Source organism: Papio anubis, chromosome 19, assembly GCF_008728515.1.
Source record: "Papio anubis isolate 15944 chromosome 19, Panubis1.0, whole genome shotgun sequence".
Classification (NCBI taxonomy): Eukaryota; Metazoa; Chordata; class Mammalia; order Primates; family Cercopithecidae; genus Papio; species Papio anubis.
In genome coordinates this window covers 54466302-54489542 of record NC_044994.1, presented here as the reverse complement: position 1 = coordinate 54489542, position 23241 = coordinate 54466302, and the positions used below count along the sequence as shown (strand labels likewise).

Here is a 23241-nt window from a genome sequence, read left to right as displayed (position 1 = left end):
ATTTTTATGAAAAAGAGGTAGAAGAGTCAGAGTTAGTAGTAGGAGATACAGTGACAGAACAAGAGTAATGCAGGGAAAGGGCTTGTGAGCTGGGGAATGCAGGCAGCCACTGGCAGCTAAAAAAGGCAAGGAATTGGCTGGGTGCAGTGGCTCAGCTTGTAATCCCAGCACTTTAGGAGGCTAAGGCGGGTGGATCTTCTGAGGTCAGGAGTTCAAGACCAGCCTGGCCAACATAGTGAAACCCTGTCTCTACTAAAAATGTAAAATATTAGCTGAGTGTGGTGGCATGTGCCTGTAGTCCCAGCTACTCGGGAGGCTGAGGAAGGAGAATTGCTTGACCCTGGGAGGCAGAGGTTGTGATGAGCTGTGATTGTGCCATTACACTCCAGCCTGGGCAACAAGAGCAAAACTCTGTCTCCAAAAAAAAAAAAAAGACAAGGAACCAGATTCTTCCTTTAGAGCCCCCAAGAAAGAACCAGCTCTGCCAACACCTTCACTTTAGCAAGGAGACCAATTCAGACATCTGGGCTCCAGACCTGTAAGATAATCAATTCATGTTGCTTTAAGCTGCTAAGTTTGTGGTAATTTGTTACAGTGGCAATAGGAAACTAATAAACTAGCCTATGCCAGTTCTTGTAGTGGTTATATGTGACATTGTATCTTATATATTTATACATTTCAAAGTGCTACATAGATGTTACCACTTTTTAAATGGATCTTTTTATATTCATCTAGATTTCCAGGTTGTGATTAGAATGAGTCAGGAAGACCAGGAGAACAATAAAAAGGGCTTCTTAATTAGGCAGTGAACAGATTGTCTCTGAAAATGTTAAACCCATGTTATTGAATGCTTCTTCATTGTGAAATTATTCATGGCCATTAGTACCTGTGAGGCACTTTTTAGGGGAGCAGGCAGGTGTGTGCCTCACTTTCTGTAGCTGTGGGTCTCAACCTTGTAAACTCAGTGGAGTCATCGGGAGAGCTTTTAAAAGTCCTGATGTCCAGGCAGCACCCCCAAGACAATTGAATCAGAACCTCAGGAAGTCAAACCACAACAATGGAATTTTTTAAATCTCTCTAGGTGATGGAAGTGTGCAGCTAAGTTTGGGACTCACTGCAGAGGTATTGTGTTTGCTGAATAAGATTATAAATCAGTTTCTCTTTGAAGACTGACAATCTAGATGTTCTTTTGAGTTTTGGGGAAAGTGGGTGGTCTGTTGAGGACTCTGTCTTATCTCTTTCAATGATGTATACAGTGAGCGATGATGTAATTGTGGCAGGAAATACAAAAGTATTTGTTACCTAACACTCTTGAGTGTTCAGCACACAGGTTGGTATGTCCTGGTGGCAAACACATTTTCAATCAGCCAACATTTTTCTCCTCTTGTTGCCCAGAGGTTTTTTAAAAAGCAGTAGTGAGGGGAAAAAAAGGAAGATGTCTAGGCCTTTTCCTCAAATGGGTGAGTCCCTTGAGACTTGAGGAATATTGTTTTTACTTCTGTCTTATGTCCTTATGTTTCCAGTCTGGAGGAGAAATAATCATATTGGAATGTTTTCCTTTGGAACCACTGTTTCTAGAAGCCACGGTTTTTGAAAATTACCATTGCTGCTGCCCTCGTCATATTCCTGGGTGTTTTGAGAGCAGATGTGCCCCCTGGCTGGCTCTGGGCTGCCTGTCACTGAGAGCGCCCTGGCCTTTGACAGTAGGTGATGTCATTTGCCTTATATATGTCACAGGGAGGATATTATAGATAAAATTGTTTTAATAAGCCACAAGGTGCTCTGCAGATGTCGTTGTTATATTTTCAATGAGACTTCTAGGTTGAGGTTGGAAAGATGATAGAAAGCCTGTAGAATAAGTTTATTATATTCATGTACTGCTGTATAAGAACAGATGGGGGTTGTTATTTTCTAGTATCCTATGGTATTGACCAAGTAGAGGCTCTAGTGCCACGTAACTTCTTACTGGTTATTTAAGCAATTGAGTTTAATTTTCTCAACTATAAATGGAAACATTAATGCTTGGCTTTTTTAAGGTTGCCCTGGGTGAACTTGGGTGTCCAGACAGTCTGGATTATGTTGTCTCAGTTTAACCCTTGGCTCTGAAACTTACTGTCTGGGGGATTCTCAGGTAGTTACTTCACTTATGTGTACCTCCATTTCCTCATCTGTAGAAAATGGGTAAATAAGATCCCCTTCCACAGGGCTGTTGTAAGGATGAGATAAGGCACGGGGAAAACTGGGCACCGTTCCTGAGCGTCTCACTGTAGCCTCACCCCTGAAGCTGGGGCAGCCCAGGCACTTGGGTAAGCGTTTTCTCCTCTTTTCCTTCTCCTCTCTTCAATAAGCATTTATTGGACACCTACTACTGGTAGAAATATAGTATAGATGCAGTGTTTATGCAAAGTGGACACCCTTGTGAAGGACTTCAGCGATTTAAAGTTTGATTTAAAAAATGAAAATAAAAAAATAAAGTTTGATTTAAAATATTGACACAAAGTAGTGAAGGGAGGGAGGGATGGGGTGAGTACAGCCTGTCTCTTTCTAATGGGTCAGAAAGATAAGACCTCAGAAGGTTTATTTGCTCCGACCAGTGTCAGATCATAAGATTTTTTGGTTTTGTTTTGCTTTTAATCATTGTGTATATCAGCAGATGGTCTCGAGGACCAAGCAGAGAGAGGTTGCTGGCTGATGCACCGGGTGGTAGGTACCCTGGGGAGTGGCCGTGATTCTCTGATTTGATTGGCTACACAGTCAATCATGTATCAAAGCAAACATGGTAATTGGGCATTTCCATGTGCCCAGAGCTTCACTAGCCATTCAGGGGTGCAAGTTGTCTGCTGGATGGAGCTTCCTGAGTACCTGCACACCTCAGAGCCTAAGGGTGAGGTGCTCAGGGGGAGGATGCAAGGTAGGAGGTGAGTAAGCTCTCATCAGTTCCATGAGCTCAAAGAAGTGGTTTGGATAAACCATAAAGCTGTCTATATTTTAACCTCTCTGTTTTTAGAGTAACATTCACATACAGGTTTACTTTGTTGTCCTGAATTTTTATCTTTTTCATAGCAAACGGTCCAAACTGAAATCCTCCTTTTTCCAAGATTCCCTTAGTAAATATTTGTTGTGCTCTAATCAAGTATATGGAGGTTGAGTCTGCCTCTCAGTAACTTGAAATTTATTAGTGATTAGAACTGTTAACCAAGTTTGATGGTGATCATAATTGCACTGTTATTTTTAACTCTGCTTTTCAAGAGTGGAAAAGAATTATTTCAAGGGTATAGAATAATTCTAGCAAATGCTCAAAGAAATTTTGTTCTGTCACCAATTTCACTTAAAAACCACATATGAAAAATGAGAGGATTGTAATAATGATAATGATAGCATTCTGCATTCAAGGAGTTATTCTGTGCCAGGCGATACGTCAAGGGCTTTGCACACATTTCTCATTTTATCAGCCAGAAGCGGTATGACGTCGTGCTTTCTTAGTGTTCACATTTTACTGACAAGGGGCATTGAGGAATAACAAGGTTAGATAACGTGCCCACGTTCAAAGAGCTTCTCAGTGGAAGGCCTTCCATTTGATTCCATACTTATGTGTGCTTTCAACACTACTGTATTATTGCCTTGGGTAGAATCCACAGTTAGGTGGTTGAGAGAGAAGAAGCTCTAAAAGAGAGAGGAAGAAAATATTGGCTAATTCACCCCAATATGTCCCTGCCAGGTTTGGATGAAGAGAAACCATATTTAGACATCTTAGAGATAGTAAGCACTGAAAGAGAGAATTGCCTCAGGTCACACAGTACTTGATAGAACTTAACCCAGAAGCCAGGTGCTCCTCAAACTCATTTGATGATGTCAGGGCATGGTGGCTCAAACCTGTAGTCCCAGCAGTTTGGGAGGCTAAGGCAGAGGATTGTTTGAGGCTAAGAGTTCAAGACCAGCCTGGGCAACATAGTGAGAACCCTTCTCTTAAAAAAACCCAAGCCAAACCAAAACAACAACCACAACAACACTCATTCAATGAGGATTCAGTCCATACAATTGCGTGCTTTCAAACTAATTGATAGAGGAGAGATCCATTTTGTTTTGGATAATCTAAAACCATAGTTTTAAGAACTTTCCATTTGAGTTAAATTTTGAAATTTCTTTCTGCATATTTTGGAACACTGCACAGGGTTTGGCATCAGCTCAGTGGCACTTTGGGTGGGTTACTTCAACCCCCTTCATATGGCTATTGGGAGGAAGAGGCGCTAATGACACCTAAAGCTTTGTAGGCATTTGTTGTAATTGCTCAGGGATTGGCCACTTGTGATACTTTTGACATAATTTTAGAAAAGGGAGCCAAGTTCTCAAAAGTAATTATGGGTCCAGGGAAATTCCTCAGGGTTAACTTCAAGGTAGCAAAAATGTAGATTTTCTAAAAAGGAAAATTTCTGGCCATGCCACATAGTGATTGGGTCTTGGTTTTTATGTGTTGTGTACTGGAGACCATTTGCCCCAGACAAAGGATTTAGTACTCAGATTATGAGCTGGTAAAGCCCCGTAGGGCAGTACTCCCCCGATTCTCCACCCATCTCCCCTCAGTGGAGTGAGAGAGAGGAGGCAGGAAGTCATAGCACGGGTTGACACAGACTTGGCTCCCAAATCCCGGGGGATTCACAGTTGACAATGACGGGAAGGTAAGGAATGCTCGAAGGCCCTCTCCAGGCTCCCCTTCCCTGTCTTCCCTGGGCTGGTGCAGAGTCCAGGATCTCCATGGGCTATTGGTTTGTGCTGGAGATTCTGCATCCCTGTGGATCATTCTGCAGTCTTTTGAGACCTCTGTGGGCTGTGTCCTCGCTCTCCTGTCCCCTGGCTTCAGGTTGGGTTAGGCCACTGGCAGGAGACTGAAAGACAAGATGGAGAATTCTGAGTACTTTCCTCCTCCCTGCCTGAACCTCTTAACCCATCTGTACATCAGCTCCTGCCGGGCACGCCTCTTCCATGGCTCCAAACTTTCACTGCTTCTGGTGACAGCTGCTGTCTTGCCCCCTCCTCTCTGAGGTCAGTAGGGGCTTTCCACAGGTGCTGGTCTCTGGGGGCCTTGTAGGACCATTAACCCTGCATAGACCTACACACAGTTCCTTCCAAAGCCTCTCCACAAATACTACTTAGGAAGGTAACTGTGTTAGGCTTAGCCCACATACAGTCTGGGGGGCTGTGTGTAGAAAGCATACGGATGTTGCTTGCTATTCTCTTACTGACTTGTGGTTTTATCTGGGGGAAGGTGATGGTAGCAGGGTGGCGTTGATTTTTTTTTTCTTTGACTATATTTGACATATAAACTTAGAGCTTCTCTTTTAGGCTATGAAATCATTAAAAAATGTGGCATAATTACTAATGGTTAGAAAAATTGTGGAAGCACTGATATCTTGCAAAAATATTGAGAAAGCTAGAAAACTTTAGCTGTTGTGGTGGGTCAGAGAGAGAGGGAGAGGGAGAGACAGGGCAGAGTTAGTTGGAGCCTGCTCTTCATGCTACCTCATAGGGTTTTAGTTAGCTGATGTGAGAAGAGCCCAGAGGCACTTTTAAAATCAGGTGTCTACTGTGCGCCAGGCACAGTTCTAGATGCTGGGAACACAGCCCCGAATGAAACACACAGGGGGCTTATGTTCTGGGGAGATAGCGGGCGACACCAAGTAAAATCAGATGGGTAGATTACATAAGGTGTTAGAAGATGATCTGTATCTGGAGAAAAATAATCACAGAAAGGGAAGCGTGAGTGTTGTGAGAGTTTGCAATGTGTGAAAAGGCAGTCAAGGAAGACCTTCTGAAGAAAGTGGTATTTGAGCTCAGACTTGAAGGAGGTGAAAAGGAAAAATACATCAGCATCTGAGAGAAGAGATTCCAAGCAGAGGGAAGAATAGGTAGGAAGGCCAGGCCATTGACTGAAGGGGAGGACTGTGGCTAGAGCAGGTTTGGGAAGTGGATGGGAGGGAGACTGGGAATTCCATTTTGGAAATACTAGCTTTGAGACGCCTGTGAGAAACCCAAGGAGTGATCTCAAACGCATGACTATTGTTGATGATTAGTAGTTTTAAGTTTCAAATTGTATCACTGTTGATGGCTTGCTTTCTCTGAGGTGTGTTTTAAGAAACATAAATGTTTACACCATGGTTTCGGTAGTGATTTTGAGAGTAAGCCTAGGGGCAGAATATGCAATGCCTGTATCCTCCCTTGATAGGAAAACCACCTCTGCATAGTTAACAGATTTGAGGACACTTGCGGGAATTTTTTCCGAGCTGAGAGATTTTTGCCACTGTTTGACCAGCTCTGACTGTAACAATACCAAACCCTTTTTTAGAGCAGAGCTGTGTTTTATGGCATTATGCAATGAAAGTTTCAAGTCGCCCACAAAAGCAGACCCCATGCAAATAGAAATAGCACATTTCTCAAAGCCCCAATTTGCTTGTGTGTTAAAGCTTTGCTGCCCTTTTAGATGTATTTTTGCTTTTAAATGTTACTCTGGTACTTCTTTTTTTGTATGTTTTTCTCTCCACTTCTCTCTTTTTATTTATTTCTGAAAGTTCTGTTTTCTTGGTGGCAATGTTGCAGTTGCTCCGAATAGTGAGGTGAGGCTAAGTATGGGGGAGGAGTACCAGTGTTTGCTGAACAGCTACTATGTGCACTTCTGGGCTGGATACCTTGCTACTTACCCCCATTTAATCCTCATAACAGTATTTTGATGGAGGTGTGATTGTCCCTGAGTTACAGATGAAGAAGCAGATACTCAGTAAAGTTAACTTGCAGAAGGCTGCATTACTAATTGGTGACAAGAGTTGAGACTCAAATCCAGACTAGTGGATTTCCAAGCTCCAGAGTCTCCACAGCTCAGGCAAAGCTTTCTCTGCAGGCAGTTTAGTGCTTCTAGATATCAGTGCATTGCATTGTTTGGCTTTCGTACTAATGAAGGTGAGGAGAGCAGTATTAATATTTCTATGTCTGGTGCTTCTTTCATAAATGTTTCTATGAGTTTCCCAGACTGTACAGAACACCTGTCCGGTGCCAGGTGTTTGCTCAGTGTTGAGTTGGTGGCAGCAAGGACTTCTGGAGCTTCCACCCTAGCAAACATTTAGGAAGGAATCACTCAGGAGAAAAGTGTTGCGGGGAAAGGAAGGAGTAGGTGCTCAACGAGTGTGCATCTGTGAGTTGGGGACCACTTTTCCCCTTACCTCAACCTGTAAGACAATGAATTGTCCAGATCAGGGAGGTAGAGAAGAAACTCTTGGCAGCAGAAGCAACATGAACAGAGGCGCAAGGTAGCAATGAGATGAGATTGAATGAGATGAGATTGAATGAGATGAGATTGCACAGGCACAGTGGGTAGAGGGAGGTGAGAAGGGGGCTTACTATTTGGTAGTAAGTGACTGTGTGACTGTTGTACCTTTGACTTTTTATTACGTGACACCATGGAAACTCCCCAAAGGTAGTTTTTTGGGATTGTTTTTTATTAAAAAAGAAAAAATTGAGGAAAAGGCAAGAACAAGAGAGAGTGATTGGGTTGAGAATTATGAAGTGTACATCTTTGTCCTTTGAGGCTGCTATGAGAAAATACCATAGACTGGGTGGCTTATAACAACAGAAATTTCTTGCTCACAGTTCTGGAGGCTGGGAAGTCCAAGATCAAGGCAGATTTGGTGTCTTGTGAGAGCCCATTTTTTGGTTCATAAAGGGCATCTTCTGTGTCCTCACATGGTGGAACGAGATAAGTGAGCTCCGTTGGACTTATTTTATAAGGGCACTAACCCCATTCAGGAGGGCTGAGTCCTCATGACCTAGTCACCCCCCCACCCCCCACCCCAGACACACAAAGTCCCACCTCTTAATACCTTCACATTGGTGATTAGGTTTCAACATATGCATTTTGGAGAGACACAAACATTGAGACTGTAGCAGTGTGCATTGACTAAATTTTTGAACAGGCCTATGGTCAGGTTCATCAAACAAAAGTGATTCCTGAGAGGAGGGTTGCAATGAGGAGTACTATTATTCGGACTGCCTCTGCTATGGGAGGTCAGTTCCTTGAAGAATGAAGATGGCGAGTGCATTATAGGGCAGTAATCTATAGCCTTGTTTTGGTGAAAAATTGACTTCACATAAACCCTTCAATGTCTTAAAGTACAAATGTATCTACCATTTTAAAATGAAACATTATAAAAACTTTCCAAACCTGCTTTAGGGGAAGCAGCCGTTTTGACTATAAACTTCAAACTTCACCTAAATAGAAGAGAGATTGATGTTTTCCTAGCACAGAAGCTCCCAGGTGGCTGAGTAAGTTTGAGCGGCGGCAGCCTGAGTGGTCTGCTCGGCGTGCCCAGCTGGCTGGGGCTGGTGTGTGGGCTTGGCAAGAGGTCTGGCACTCTGAGCAGACTTCATTGTTTAATGAGGTTTTATTTGAGATCCCTAGCATTGCTCTTCTTACATAGCACAGCCAAAACTGTCACCTCTACAAGGGAATAAGAAAATCATCTTGGGTGGGTGCAGTGGCTCACGCCCATTATCCCATTGCTTTGGAAGGCTGACGGGGGAGGATAGCTTGAGCCCAGGAGTTTAAGGCTGCAATGAGCTATGATCAGGCCACTGCACTCCAGCCTGGGCAACAGAGTGAGATCCTGTCTGTAAAAGCAAACAAAAAACCCACCACCCATCAACAAAATAAAATCATCTTAACTCAGCCTTTGCACTTGTATAACAATCCTCCAGTGGCACCAACGTTTTCAGCCCTCATGTCCACTTATGGCCCTCAGGAGGAACGGAAGGAATAAAATGAATGAAATAGGCTCTTTGTTAGTTGCCCTTCATAAATTGTTAATCACTGGGGCTAGTAGGTGAATAAATGCCTTTTTTTTTTTTTTTTTTTTTTTTAACAAGTGCCGTAAAATGTGAATATCATAAAATCGAGTCATTTCAGAGCCATTTTTAAGTATACAATTCAGTGGTGGTAAAATGCATTTTGCACCTTCCCTTGATAAATCAAGTTTCATCACATCTTACTGCCCTCATTAGACATACAGGTTTTAAGCACGTATGACCTACCGACCCATGCTGTGGTTACGCTTATTCTGTCGTAAACCCCAGTCATTGGGTAGACACAAGATGAACAATTTGTTGGCCTGTTTGTGCTAGTGATTTCAAAAAGGAAGCTTAGCTTTTAGATAAAAAATGCTACTGTAAATATTCTGCAGTCCTGAACATGTTTCTTACACACCAACAATAATGTACTCAACAATGCATCCATGTTGAAACTGCACCAGAATTTCCTGCTGTTTTAAGGCTGAATAATATTCAATTGTATGGACATACCATGTTTTCTTTTGCCATTCATCTGTCTATGGGCATTTGGGTATTTTCCCATGTTTTAACTGTTGTAAATAATGTTGCTACAAACATGGGTGTAGAAATACTCATCGAGACCCTGCTTTCAATTTTTGGGGTAAATACTCAGAGGTGGAATTGCTGGATGATAGGTTGATTTTATTTTTAATTTTTGAGGAACTGCCATACTGTTTTAAAACAACAGTTATTGCTATAGATTTTTAAACAATAGCCAACAATCCTGAAGAATGTTAATATCTAATTTAGTGATGCTTAAGTTGAGAAACCAGTGAAACTGACTAGAAACACACCACTGACCGTAGTCATTTCTAGTGAGAGATGGCTTTTCTGTAGGGTGTGCAGGAGCTGAAAAGAAAATCGTTTTCTCAGTCATTCAGCAACAGTTGTTCAGGTGCTCTTGGCACATACCTGGCATTCTAAAATCCTTCCCACAAAGCAGGTTATCAGATACCTGGCTAGCTCTGAACTTTAAAATGCAAGACACTTGGAAGGAAAACACATTTAAACCACTTCCATTCTGTAGAGTCAGGTTGCTGTGAATGGAGAGGTTACCAGAACGAGTCATGAAACAGGATGATATGGTTTGGCTCTGTGCCCCCACCCAAATCTTGTCTTGTAGCTCCCATAATTTCTCCATGTTGTGGGAGGGACCTGATAGGAGATGATGGAATTATGGGGCTGTGTCTTTCCCGTGCTGTTCTTGTGATAGTGAATGGGTCTCCTGAGATCTGATGGTTTTAAAAATGGGAGTTTCTCTGTACCAGCATTCCCTTTGCCTGCTGCTATCCACATAAGATGTGACTTGCTCCTTCTTGCCTTCCACCATGATTGTGAGGCCTCCCCAGCCATGTGGAACTGTAAGTCCAATAAACCTCTTTCTTTTGTAAATTGCCCAGTCTCAGGTATGTCTTTATCAGCAGCACGAAAATAGACTAATACATGGGAAGAACAGAAACTCACTCATGAAGGTGCTCAATAGTCCAGCATTTGACTTTTTGCCATGAAGGAAGAGAGAGGCCAGAGAAGAGTCTCTTGTGGGTCCTAATTTTTGTGAAAACAAGTCTCCAGGGAAACAAAGCCCTTGTGACTACCGGCTTGGGTGTGACAGCTGCCAGCCTTGTTCCAGCAATGACAGCAGCCTCCAGAAGAGAAATGGGCCACTGGGGAACGCGAAAGAATGTGTTTTGCTTTTATGTCTGGTATGTGGTCAGCTGTCAATTAATAGAACTGTGCTGTGAGTTAGAAAACTAGGCCACAAAGGGGCTTTCAGGAAATGTTTATAATGTGGAATTATTCTGACACTCACTGTGATGGCTAGAAAATGGAACAATGGCTTGTTCATGACAAATTGTTCAGTAGGAAAAAATGTCATAAGCAGAATTTCTGGTTAAGAAAATAACAAAGTGAATATGATAAACTTGTGGTAAAAATACATGTGATCCCTTAATAAAACTCAGAGCTGGATTTAGTTTTGTGATTTGCTGTTAGATTCCTTGTGCTAGCTTTAAAGTGATACCTTTTAGTATAGCCCAGGGGTCAAATGCAACCCACCTCATGTTTTTGTAAATAAAGTTTTATTGGAACACAGTCATGTCCATTTGTTACATATTGTTAATGTCTGCTTTCTGTTAACAGTGGTAGAGTTGAGAAGTTGTAACAGATGCTGTGTGGCACACAAAGCCTAAAATATTACCATCTGTCCCTGTACAAAGAGTGTATTGACCCATGTTCTACAACTTTGCCACTGAAAGCAGGATTAGTGATTCACTGGCATGTTGAAGTTTGAGACCAGTTCTTCACTTGTGGTTTCATGGAGAGGCTTAAGTGATTGCACTCCATGAAATTATACACACAATTCTGTTTTTGTACAAATGTGTATTTTTCTGCATCTCTACCCACTCAGAGGTAGAGGGGTCTGTAAGCCTTATCACTTTCTCAGAGTGACTTCTAACCCCCAAAAGTTAAGAATCCCTAGATTAGAAAGGGTGACCTTGACTCAGTACAGGTTCATGTCTGAAATGATGGTTGGAAAGATCTTACTCTTCTACACCAAAAATAGATCCAGCTCAAGTTCATTTATTCGTTAGTCTTAAATAGTATAAATTTGCAGCACAGCACAGAGGTGGGCTATGTCATTTTGTAGCTATTATTAATGGAGAAGGGACTATTTCATGAATATTGGCTCCTTGTGCCTTAATAACCAGTGTCATGTTATGTTGCAAGTCTGCAGATATTTATTACATGCCTCTCCCACCTTGATAAAGTGAAAACTCTCTCATGTCCAGAATTTTAGGACTTTGTAGTGACTTTTAATGGGAAACTAGAAATCACAGCTAGTTAGCTTGACAGTCTTATTAAACTTCCATCATGTATGGAACCCTGCAGGAATTTCTAAAAAGCAGAAGATGAAATCTGAAAGGGACCGAGCCTGACTTCTGATCAGCTTCCCTGTGAACTGCTGCTTCATGTGCCCCATGGGTCTTTCTCACCCCATGCCAGCCTCCTGCAGTAGGTAGTAGGAACCAGATAATTTATGTGTGGTTTTGTGTTACCCAGATGGACAGGTGCTTCTGGAGATGGAAGCTGGGAAGAGCAGTTAAGGGAGGAATAACAGTGGTGCTTTTAGAAAGCTGTGGTTTCACAGGTAGGGAAGGAAAAAGACTCCGAAATGCAAAACTAGCCGAAGAGAACAGACCTTGTCACTTCCATGAACCTAGAAAGGTACATGCTACACTGTCTCTCCATTAGAGATTAATGTAGGGAAGGATGGACTATTGCTATTAAAAATATACATCCTTTTTGGATTTTTCAGTGGGAGAATTCTCTAGAACAAATAGGTCCCTGGGTGCTAGGCCCCCTTCTAGGAGCTGGGTTCTGGGAGCTGGAATGGAATTGTGCAAGGTTCAGGACTAGTTCTCAGGCTCCCTGGGACCCAGGGACTCCAAAAAATCCATCTGTGAAGCCACAGGCTAGAAGCATATGCACAGAGTATGGCAAGGATGATGCAGTCAGATAGAACTAGGAGTTTCCAGACTAAAATGTGAAGAGAAGAAGGACCACTTAGAGACAGAATACCCACCCCACCCCCATCCTCTGCCCTGTACCCACAGCCCCTTGGGGTTCTGGGTTATGAAGAAGAGACAGACCAGGATCCTAGGAGATTTTACAGATGTTGAGGCTTGCCTGCTTTGTGGGAGCAAGACTTTGGACACTGTGGTCCATTCAGGCTGTTATAGCAAAATACCATAGACTGGGTGGCTTATAAACAACAAAACCTTATTTCTCACAATTCTGGAGGCTGGGAAATCCAAGATCAAGATACTGGCACATTCAGTGTCTGGTAAGAACCCATTTCCTGGTCACACACAATATTTTCTTGCTGTGTTCTTACATGAGGGAAAGAGCAAATAAGCTCCCCTGGGCATTTAGGTTACATTTATTTCCTAGCCGTGCCCATGGGCATGCATGGGAGCAGTGATACCCAGTGGCAGTGAGCACACCTGTTACCCAGGCCTTGGTTTCTAAGTGACATTTTTCACTAAAAGGAGCCAGGGCTCCCTGGAGAAATGGCTGAATCTGGGCCTGGGGATGGGGAAATACAAATTGAGCCTGAAATATTTTTTCATGTCACAAAGTAAGACAGTGCTCAGAGAATGATGGGGACATATCAAAAGCGCACAGGAGCCAGCTTGGAGGTGGTTGCCCTGGCCAAGCACCTTGGCCTGAAACCTGAAACCTGGGACAGTTTCAGCATCAGAATAAAGATAGTGTAATAGATCATAAATCACTGAATAATATGAAATCTATGAGTCCATATCACTATAAATATATAGGAAATAAGTGAGAATGTTCTAACTTCACTAGAATGCCAACTAATAAATGTGGAAGAAAAGATGGGATTTAAAAAATCATTTGGCAATTATTACAGTTGTAATTAATTTAGGCGAGACATTTTTAAGAGTGATAGATCAGTGGGCAAAAGTTTGATAAAGAATAGGATATTTACATAGTCAGGGTATTGCTCCACAAAATACTTCTTAAATGTAAAAAGAGGAGGAGAATCCAAGGAGGGACAGGTGAGCAAAGTTACTACAACACCACTACCTGCTAGGATGGAGTGGGAACATTATGGCATTGCTTCTGTAATAGCTCCTCCTCTCCAAAATAAAAACAAAAACCAAGGTAAACCTGAATCCATTCATGAGAAAACATCACACAAACCCAAACTGAGGGATATTCTATGAAATATTAATAACTTCTGGAAATCTTTACAACTGTCAACGTTATGAAAGTCAAAGAAAGACTAGGAACTGTTGCAGATTGAGTAAGACTAAAGGATTATGACAAGTAAATGCAACCTGTGATCTTAGGCTCTATCCCTTTGCATTCTTGGAGGAACACTGGGTGAAATGTGGATGAGATCGGTGGTAGTGTACCAAAGTAGATTTCCTGATTTTAATGACCGTACTGCAGTTATGTAGAAAGTACTTGGAGCATATGGGCATAACGGGACCTCAGGCCTGCAGCTTACTGTCAAATCATTCAAGGAGGGAAAGTTATTAGTACTTTTTTTTTTTTATTTTGCCACAAAGTGGGATCTGATGGGTGAACATTATGTTTATTGAAGTTGTAGAAGATGACGGCCAAGTTCAGCTTGGATTGGAGAAGTGTAAGGAAGGTGAGAGTGAATGAGCAGTTTCTAATATTATCAGCAGAGAAGCAGGTTCTCACAGGGACAAGGAGGATGAGAGGGCAGGTGGGATGTGCTGTAGCCAATTTAGGGTCAAGAAGCATCAGCTGACAAAAGGAGGGAGTCAAGGAGTCAAGTCATGAGAAAAGGCTGGATGAAGACTGATAGATCTGAACGTGGAGGTGAACAGCGGAGGGAGGTGCATCAATCTTTGTTGGCCCTCTAGTGCCATCCTGATAAACCGCAGCTCTTCCTTCTCTTCCCGGCCGTGAATGTTAGTGCTGTCTGGGGACTGTCTGTGGCTATCTATAGATGTTTTGGGACCAAGTTGGGGGGTTGCCAGGGACTTCAGAGGAATGATGACTGTTCGTTCTAGAAAAGGAGGTTGGTTTAAGCTCACACTGAGGTCCATTTCATTGAATCTTGGTTCTTTGAGATTCATTTCTGCTAATGTTAATGAAAATTTGGCTGGCTGGAAGTGCAGATCCAAAATGGGAGGATGTAAGTACGACTCCTCTGTCTCTGGTTACAGGGCTGATCTCTGGAGTCTTTTATGATTGCTACTTTGGTCCCTTGAACATGCCAAAGCAAATGAAGAGCCAAAAGAGGAGTCTGAAATTGAATTAGGATTGTTTGTGTTTCATATTAATTCAATTCACCAAAGGATATGAATGCCTAGTATGTGCTTTGGATGCGGCAGTTTACAAAGATAATGAACATGTGTTTCTTGCTCTACAGGAAACAAAGTCTGATGGGGGTGAGAATGGTGAATGAACAAGTAATTATCATGCAGCACAGGAATTGTTTAATAGGGACTGATAAAGGCTGAGGGTTTGGGAGGGAAGGAACCTCTACTTTTGTATGTGGGGGCGGGAAGCCTTCAAGTCAGAGGAACCATGTGTGTGTTTCTTCAAAGACTGGCACAGAGGCAAGACATCAGAGGTTGAAGAGCGTGTGGAGCCTTGGTGAAGACAGGAGGGCAGGAGATGAGGCCTAGGTTTTGTTGGATCCAGATCCCCAGGACCTTGTGGGCCATCCTTGCAAAGTCTGAAGGGAAGAGTGCATTTGGGTGCTGTGAGCCAGGAACTCTGCTAGACACTTTGTCTGCGCAAAATAGAAATTATATCAAGAACAGCACCAAGTTAGGAAGCGTTATTTTTGTGGATCCTCACACAAGTTGTTTAAAGGGCTATTGGCAGCTTTTCTAGAAGCACAAGAGGCTTGCTATCCCTGTTTTGAGGCTTTCTCCTATCAAGAATCTTAGAAATAAAAGGAACAGGTGGAATGGAGATCTGTGCGAGGGATTTTGTTATATGGGGATGCAGATAAGTCCATAGTAATTAAAAAATACTTTGAAAAATGTAAAATATGCAGAAATGTGGAGAGATTGATACAAAGTCAGCAGTCTTAACATTTCATCTCATTTGCAGACATCATGACCCTTTTCCCTGGAATACTTCCAGTAAATATCTCCTGATAATAAGGACATTCTCTGACATAATTGCACCATTATGACACCTAAGAAATTCACATTAATTAAATAATGTCATCTAATATGCAGTTCATATTTTAAAATGCCTTGTATCACTGTGGGCATTTTCCCCACTCAATCCTGGATCTCATTGTGGTTCATGAATAAAATTTGGTTTCCTCATCTTCTTAGTGAAATCTAGAACAATCTCTTTGCTTTTTGTTTTCCTTTCCATGACATTGACAGTTTTGAGGACCCAGGACTAGTCCTACATGTCTCATCATCCCTGTCATGACTGGATGCAAGACGAACATTTAGGCCTGATACCTCATAAGGGATGTTACCTTCTTCCCATTGCATCACCTTGGGAAGCATGATGTCAGCTCTTCCATTATTGAGGGTGCTAAAGTTGATCTTCGGTTAAGGTGATATCTGTAAAGATAACTCTCTTTATCATTTAATAAGCAATCTGTGAGCTGATACTTTGAGACATGTAAATATCCTGTCTTTCAAAAGCTTTAATCTAATGATTTTAGCATCTATTGATGATTTATGCCTAAATTGGTGATTACATTGGAGATGGTAAAATGGTGGCTTTCAAAAAGTTTAGTCAATCGTAATCCCCCCTCTATCCCTGCCTTTCTTTCCCCTTCTTTTTCTGTATGTTTCCCTCTTTGAGTGTTACTATGGAGTCAAGGATTTTTTTTTAATTCAGTGTCTTATAAAACATCACCATCTGTCTTAGCTAGCTTGGGCTGCCCTAACAAAACAACATTGACTGGGTGGGTTAAACAAGCATTTATTTCTCATAGTTCTGCAAGCTGGAAAGTCTAAGATCAAGGTGCTGACCATGGTTAGGTTCGGGTGGGAATCTTCTTTCTGGTTTGCAGACAGCCGCTTTCTTGCTGTATCCTCACTTGGCAGGAGAGAGAGAGGGTGCTGATCTTTTCTTCTTCTTTTAAGGGCACTAATCCCATCTTGGGGCCTTACCCTCATGACCTCATCTAAACCTAATTACCTCCCGAAGGCCCTACCTCCAAATGTCATCATATTGGGGGTTAGGGTTTCAACATATGAATTTTGTGGGGACACAGACATTCCGTCTATAGCACCCTTTTTTTTTTTTAAATATTCAGATGTTTCCAAATTTGGCCACTCCACTGTGAGCTGGCTCCTGGGGCCTTTTGACATGTACCCATGTCCCCACTTGATAGCACAAAAGGACATTCCAGGCTCACTTTGTATTTTCCCTCCCCTAGACCTGGAATCAACCATTTCTCCAAGGATGTCAGCTTCTTTTTAGTGAGAAATGCTATTTAGACACCAAGATCTAGGAACTAAGTGTGCTCATTGTTACTGGACTGTCACTGTTTCTAGGCCTTTCAGTTGACAAGGCTTAGAAATTTACGTATTATTTTAAATCATGGGCATAATCTGATGGTTCCAATTTAAATTCAGTACAACTATGTTCCTTCTCACCTTCTCCCATTCTAAAATTTTTGTCTCTCCTTCCACAGTGAGAAAGTCTTGGCCTTGTTTTCTGACAATATCAATCTAGTTGCTTATTTGTTTTAGCATATGGTCTATACAAAATAGTTTCAGAATTACTACTATACTAGTATCAATACCAATACCAACAACTAACCAACTAGGTAAAGTTCATGACTGCTTTACAGTTATTATTGTTACAGAATGTACCCCACTAAAGGCATATGGAGTGCTTGTATTCAAAAGAGATTTGAATGTGGTTCTATTGTTGAGTTGAATCCAGTTTACTTGTTTCTGTTTGTATTTAATTTTAGGGTTTGATTTTGTTCATCCTTTTTAATTTATTATGTTTGATATGTAATATATTTACATGGATCAAAAGTCAAAAATTCAAAAACGGCATATTGAAAGAGGTCTCCCATGCCTTTACTGTCTGTTCCCACCTCCCTCCTTATTCATGACCCTTTCCTTTAATTGATTTGTCCTTTCTGTGTTTATTTTTGTAAAAATAAACAAATATATATTCTTACTCTTTCACCTTGAAATAAGGTGAACTCTTTCACGTAACAATATAACCTGGCTCCTATTCCAAAGCCATTCATAAACATCTTTCTTATTCTTGTTTTACAAACACATACTACTCCATCAGGTGGAGAGATACAGTTTAGTCAGATTCCTATGGATAGGAATTTAGAATTTTTTCCTATTGCAAATAATGATGAAATGAATTACCTTGTAAATATGGTGTTTTGTACTATGGAGCTGTATTTTCAGAGTGAATACTTACAAATGCAATTGCGGGGTCAAAAGTTAAATCATATGTAGCTTTATTGGATAATGCCACATTCCCCTGCTACCATTTTGTCTTCCCATTTAGCAATGTTTGAGAGTGTCTATTTTGGGGCAAATTGTTAGAGCCCTTTTTAGTTAGAGTGAGGAATTATCAGTGACTCTCAACCCTCAATTGGCATCAGAATCACCCAGGGAACCTTGCCTTTTTGCAGATCTTTGCAGTGGGACCTTACCCCCAGACACTGATTTATCAGGTTTTCTGTGGACATTATGAAGCATAGATTCAGATTATTTTGTAGATGTACTAGTTTAACATCTGAGTTTAGTTACCTACCTAGTAACTTTCTTTTAACTAACCATTCTGCGAGGAGATATAATAAAAGCATACTCAATCATGTATGAATCTTACTATACTCATGATTTCTGAATTGCCTGCAAATACTGGTAGCCAGATATGCCTAATTTTTTTTAAATGCCTAATTTCAGTTAGTTTTCACCCCTTCTACAAGCATTTATTGAGCACTTACTGAGTGCCAGTCATTGCCTAGGTACTGCAGAAAGAATACAAGCCAGACCAGATCCCTGTCCTTGGGGTCTTCTTTGTAGCCAAGGGAGATGAAGGTAAATAAAAGTCAACAGAGTCCATCAGTTGGCTAGATGCTGGGTGTGTTCCTGCCCTTTAAGGAACTCACTTTTCAGTGTGGGAGACACAAGGACACAGAATATGATCATTCTAGAAAGGGGTCCTAGGAGAACATAGAAGTGGTGTCTAAGCCAGCTGGTGGGGAATGGGAAGGCTTCTTGGAGGAGGTGATAGACATTTGAGCTGAAAGCAATGTGCCTCTCTCATCTGTAAGCCATTCTTTCTCTTGGCTTGGGATGCTGTCCTCCTCTTTTTTGGTTCCAGGCCAAAAGGACAGCATCCCAAGCTAAGAGAAAGAATGGCTTAGAGATGAGAAACGCACGTTGCTTTTTGAGATGTGCAAGTGACTCAGAGTTGCTGGAGTGTGGGATTCAAGCCAGGACATAACAAAAATAAGATTGGACAACTAACCAGGGGTCACATCTTTTGCTCCAGTGTCTGGTGCATAGTAGGTGCTTAATAAAGCACTGGATGGTTGATTGAGTGAATGAAGACTTGCTGATTTATGGAAAAGAGCAGTTTTGCATTAGATTTTTGCTAACCACACATAATTAAAGGAGTTGGTGTTCTTAGCGTATCTAATATTTTATTGTGTGGATAAAACTTTTTTTTTTTCTAAAAAGCCCAAGTGGCAACCAGATTATGAAAGTAGCTATAATTGAGAGAGGTCACCTGAGGTGATATATCACCCCATTCTAGATCTATGGACAGAAAGAAAAATCTCTTCAAATTGTTGTCACAATGCTTTTGTCTCTTTATCTGCTTATTATAATCCAGCTTCAGGGATGGATGACATTTTTAAAATGCATAGTCCCTTTGGCCCTGAGAGCTCTTGTAATGTTTCCCATCAGCTAAAGAAAAACAAACAGATGAGACTAACAGACGGCCCTCGCGTTCAGTTATGTTAGCCCTAGAATCACTTCCTCAGGAAATCGTGTTTGTGTGTGTCTGTGGTTCTGTGGTTTCATTGATATTCCATTAGGGGGAAACGCAGAGGAGTTTCGACAATTAAAACGATCATTTGAAGGACAGGAGTTCTTGGTGGAAGCTGGAATTGGATTTGCAGCTGTGGCAGTGGGGCATTGTGAATCACCTTAAACTTGGATTTCTTTGAGGCTTTGCTACCTCTGCCTTCTTTCTAATGTAGGTTAAATTTCACCTTGTTTTATTTTAAGTGACTCAATAACTTGAGAGTATTAGTTAGAGAATTATTTTCTGAAATAGACTGGCTGTCTCAATAAGCCAATTTAATCTGATTCTTGAGAGCTACATCAGCTAATGGTTGGTGAGAAATCTATCTTCATTTAAATCTGTATTTGTTGTTTTACTCCTAGTATGGCTGCATCCCCAGGAAAGGCGTCAGAATATGCATAAAGCAAGGAAATAATAGTTTTCTCTGTTGGTAGAAGTCAGTGCATTTTAGTAGAGACACAGGCTGAGGAGTGGAAGAAAGCACGCTGCCATCCCTTAACTGGCACAGTGACTGAATTAATATATGCCTTACAATTTCTTCTGCTTTGATAAATATCTTGAATTAAGCAGATACAGATTTTCCATGTTATAGGTACTCATAGAATGGGAACAGACTGATAAAAGCCATAGCAATATATCCCTGTGTGGAGTGAAGGTCATGATATGCCGAGTGGCAAGATGTATTATCATCTAATTACTATTTGGTGATTGAAACCATGTTCTTTGTATCTGGCGAGACCTAGTAATACAGGTGGGCTCTAAACACAGGGTGACCTTTAAAACCCTGTCAGTTTTATTTGCTGGCCCAGAAGATTCTTGTAAGGATTTTCTGCCTGTAAAATGCATGCCTGTTAAATCAGGCTGTTTTTTTAATTCATAGGTAGAATTAAATATTCTACCTGTGGGTAATTAAAATATTTTGGGTAATTAAAAAATATTAACTTATTGATTTTAGATACTTTTCATGACTATTCTGAGAAAGATAAGTTATTGAGAATATTTTCACAAAGGAAATGAAAGCTGAAACTCAAGATGTTATTTGTGGATTAAACAGGCTTAATTCTACAGGGTATGCATAGCTATTTGGGAAATATTTTTGTCTTACTGAATTAGAATAGCAGTTTTTACCAAATGAAACTTAATTACTTTAACTAAAATGACTAGCTTAGGACAAATAAATATTTTATATTGTAAAAATAGACATTTTTATTTTTAAAGTAGTTTTAGTTAAGTAGTACATATATACATGTGCACTTAAAACAAAAACGAAAATCCATATACTGTGAATAACACTAGTACAGACTTTCCTACTTGTGCACATCTGAAATGCTTTAGAATGCATTCACCCCAATCAAAAATATATCCTTTTGCATTGGTAGAAATTACTATTAAGTGTTGATCATTATCGATTAATTCAGATGTTTAATGGCTCTCAACAGTTTACAAATATGACTTGAATATTTTACTTCCCCTAAAATTGAATACATTTGATGTTATGAAGGACAATTGCAACGACTGTAACAAAACCAGTTCAAGGCTTAGGAACTGTGTCTCGTAGTTTCAAGAAAATGAATTGGATTTTATTTGGCCTGTATGTGTGAGTATGATTATAGATCATGACATACTCCCCTACACACACCCACACCCCCCCCACACACATACTACTATATTTATAATAATATTTACATTTTAAATAGGTTACATAATTTTTAAAAATGTTCCGGAAGTAAATCGTTTCTTTTTTTCTTTTTTTTTTTTTTTTTTGAGACGGAGCCTCGCTCTCACCCAGCGGGAGTGCAGTGGCCCGGTCTTGGCTCACTGCAAGCTCTGCCTCCCAGGTTCAGGCCTCCCGATTAGCTGGGACTACTGGTGCCCGCTACCATGCCCAGCTAATTTATTTGTATTTTTAGTAGAGACGGGGTTTCACGATGTTATCCAGGATGGTCTGGATCTCCTGACCTGATGATCCGCCCGCCTCAGCCTCAGACAGTTCTGGGATTACAGGTGTGAGCCACCGCGCCCAGCCAAATTGTTTCTTATTGATGACAGGACTCAAAGTTTTTACCATTTAACAGGACACTTTTTAAAACAGAAGTCATTAACATGTAACATTTTTAATTAAATGAATTATTGTTTTCTATCTGACATAGAAAATGTATTTACAGTGGTTTTTGTTTGTTTTGCTTTGCGGGTAGTTAGTGACAGTAGGAGGTGAGCATTGTGTTCTCAATTGCTTATTTTTTTTCTTACATCTTAAATACTTTGTGTATAGTCTTGGATATAAAAGTGTGAATAATCCATAACCTCACATTTCAGTTCCTGGATCCTTAGAAAGTTGAATATTCCTATTACGGAGATAATGAGGGAGACAATAAGAGCAGGGTGCATTTTCATCCTGGTGTTATTGAGTAAATTAGTGCCCAGTGTGTGCCATCTACTGTGCTGGGCAAGCTTTCGTTAGTCTCTAAAATGTGTCCACTCAGAGAGGAGGAAGGAGCTCAAGCTGAATAAGCAGCAAAGGGAAAGATGAATCTGAGCTTTTCCCCTGGCTGATTCTGTAATCACAGCCCAGGGTTTAGAGCGGGAGGGATTTACAAGACGAGAAGTGGCTGTAGACTAGAGACAGTGGTGATCTGAGGACCTAAAGACCAGCCCCAGCCTGGCGCACAGAACCCCTTCCAAGTACTTAGCTGCAGCTTTTCAGAGATGAGGAGAATTTGAGTGCTGTTAAGGCTTAATCTCTATAAACATAAATATTTGTGATTCATAGTCTCTTCCATATCCTTTGTTTCTTTCTAGAAGGCCTATTAATGGAAATACCTATTTCTTTATTGTCTAATAATAGACCTGGTGAAATATAACTTCATATAAATAAAATTATAGGGTAAAGCTAGTTTCCCAATAGTTGTCTAAATTACACATACAAGTCAGGACTTTGCTAGTTACAAAATCTCAAGGGGCAGGAGAATATTGGCCATTTCTGTAACCTTCAGATACCACTCTCTTTGCTGAACTTTGTCACAGCTGTGCCCCTCAGAAATGCTTCCTCCATCCAGTTGCCTCACTGGGAAATCAGGGATCTTTTCTATACTCCTCCCTTACTCTCAGCTCTCTGTACTTCAAGCCAATCTCCAAGCCTTCTTCCTCCTCCTTCATCCCTACCTTCATTCCAGCCTTGCCCCTCTCTCCTTTAGTTCAGGCTCTGCCAATTCATGTCTCACTCTACTGCCAGAGTGGCTTAAAAAGAAAAAATAATACACAGTCAAATATTACTCAGCCATAAAAAGGAAATTCCGATACATGTTATAACGTGGATGGACCTTGAAAACATGCTTAATGAAATAAGCCAGACAAATAGTAGGACACTGGTCGAAGGACGAATAGTGTACAGTCCCACTCTTAAGAGGTACCTGGAACAGGCAAATTCATAGAGCCAGAACAGTGACAGGTTAGTAGGGGCTGGGGGCGGGAGAAATGGGGAACGGTTGTTGAATGAGTATGGAGTTCTGTCTGGGATGATAAAAAAAGCTCTGGAAAGGGCCGGGCACTGTGACTCGTGCCTGTAATCCCAGCACTTTGGGAGGACAAGGTGGATGGATCACTTGAGGTCAGGAGTTTGAGACCAGCCTGGCCAAATAGCGAGACCCCCCCCATCTCAATATACAAAAAATAGCCAGGCATGGTGGTGCATGCCTGTAGTCCCAGCTACCCGGGAGTCTGAGGCAGGAGAATCACTGGAACCCGGGAAGCAGCGGTTGTAGTGAGCCAAGATCACATCACTGCACTCCGGCCTGGGCGACAGAGTGAGACTCT

The 23241-nt window shown here is 41.2% G+C and overlaps 1 protein-coding gene across 7 annotated transcripts in view; it reads left to right on the top strand.

The window, feature by feature from the left end:
- RNF152 (ring finger protein 152) overlaps positions 1-23241 on the top strand; it is an 85294-nt gene that overhangs the window by 40518 nt on the left and 21535 nt on the right. Inside the window, exon 2 of one of the 7 annotated variants that reach the window (XR_002518735.2) lies at positions 1082-2450. The exons of the other annotated variants lie outside the window; for them this stretch is intronic. The gene's annotated coding sequence lies outside the window, so the exon portion shown is untranslated. Of the gene's footprint in view, positions 1-1081; positions 2451-23241 lie in introns of those variants that run through there. 7 annotated transcript variants of the gene reach the window in all.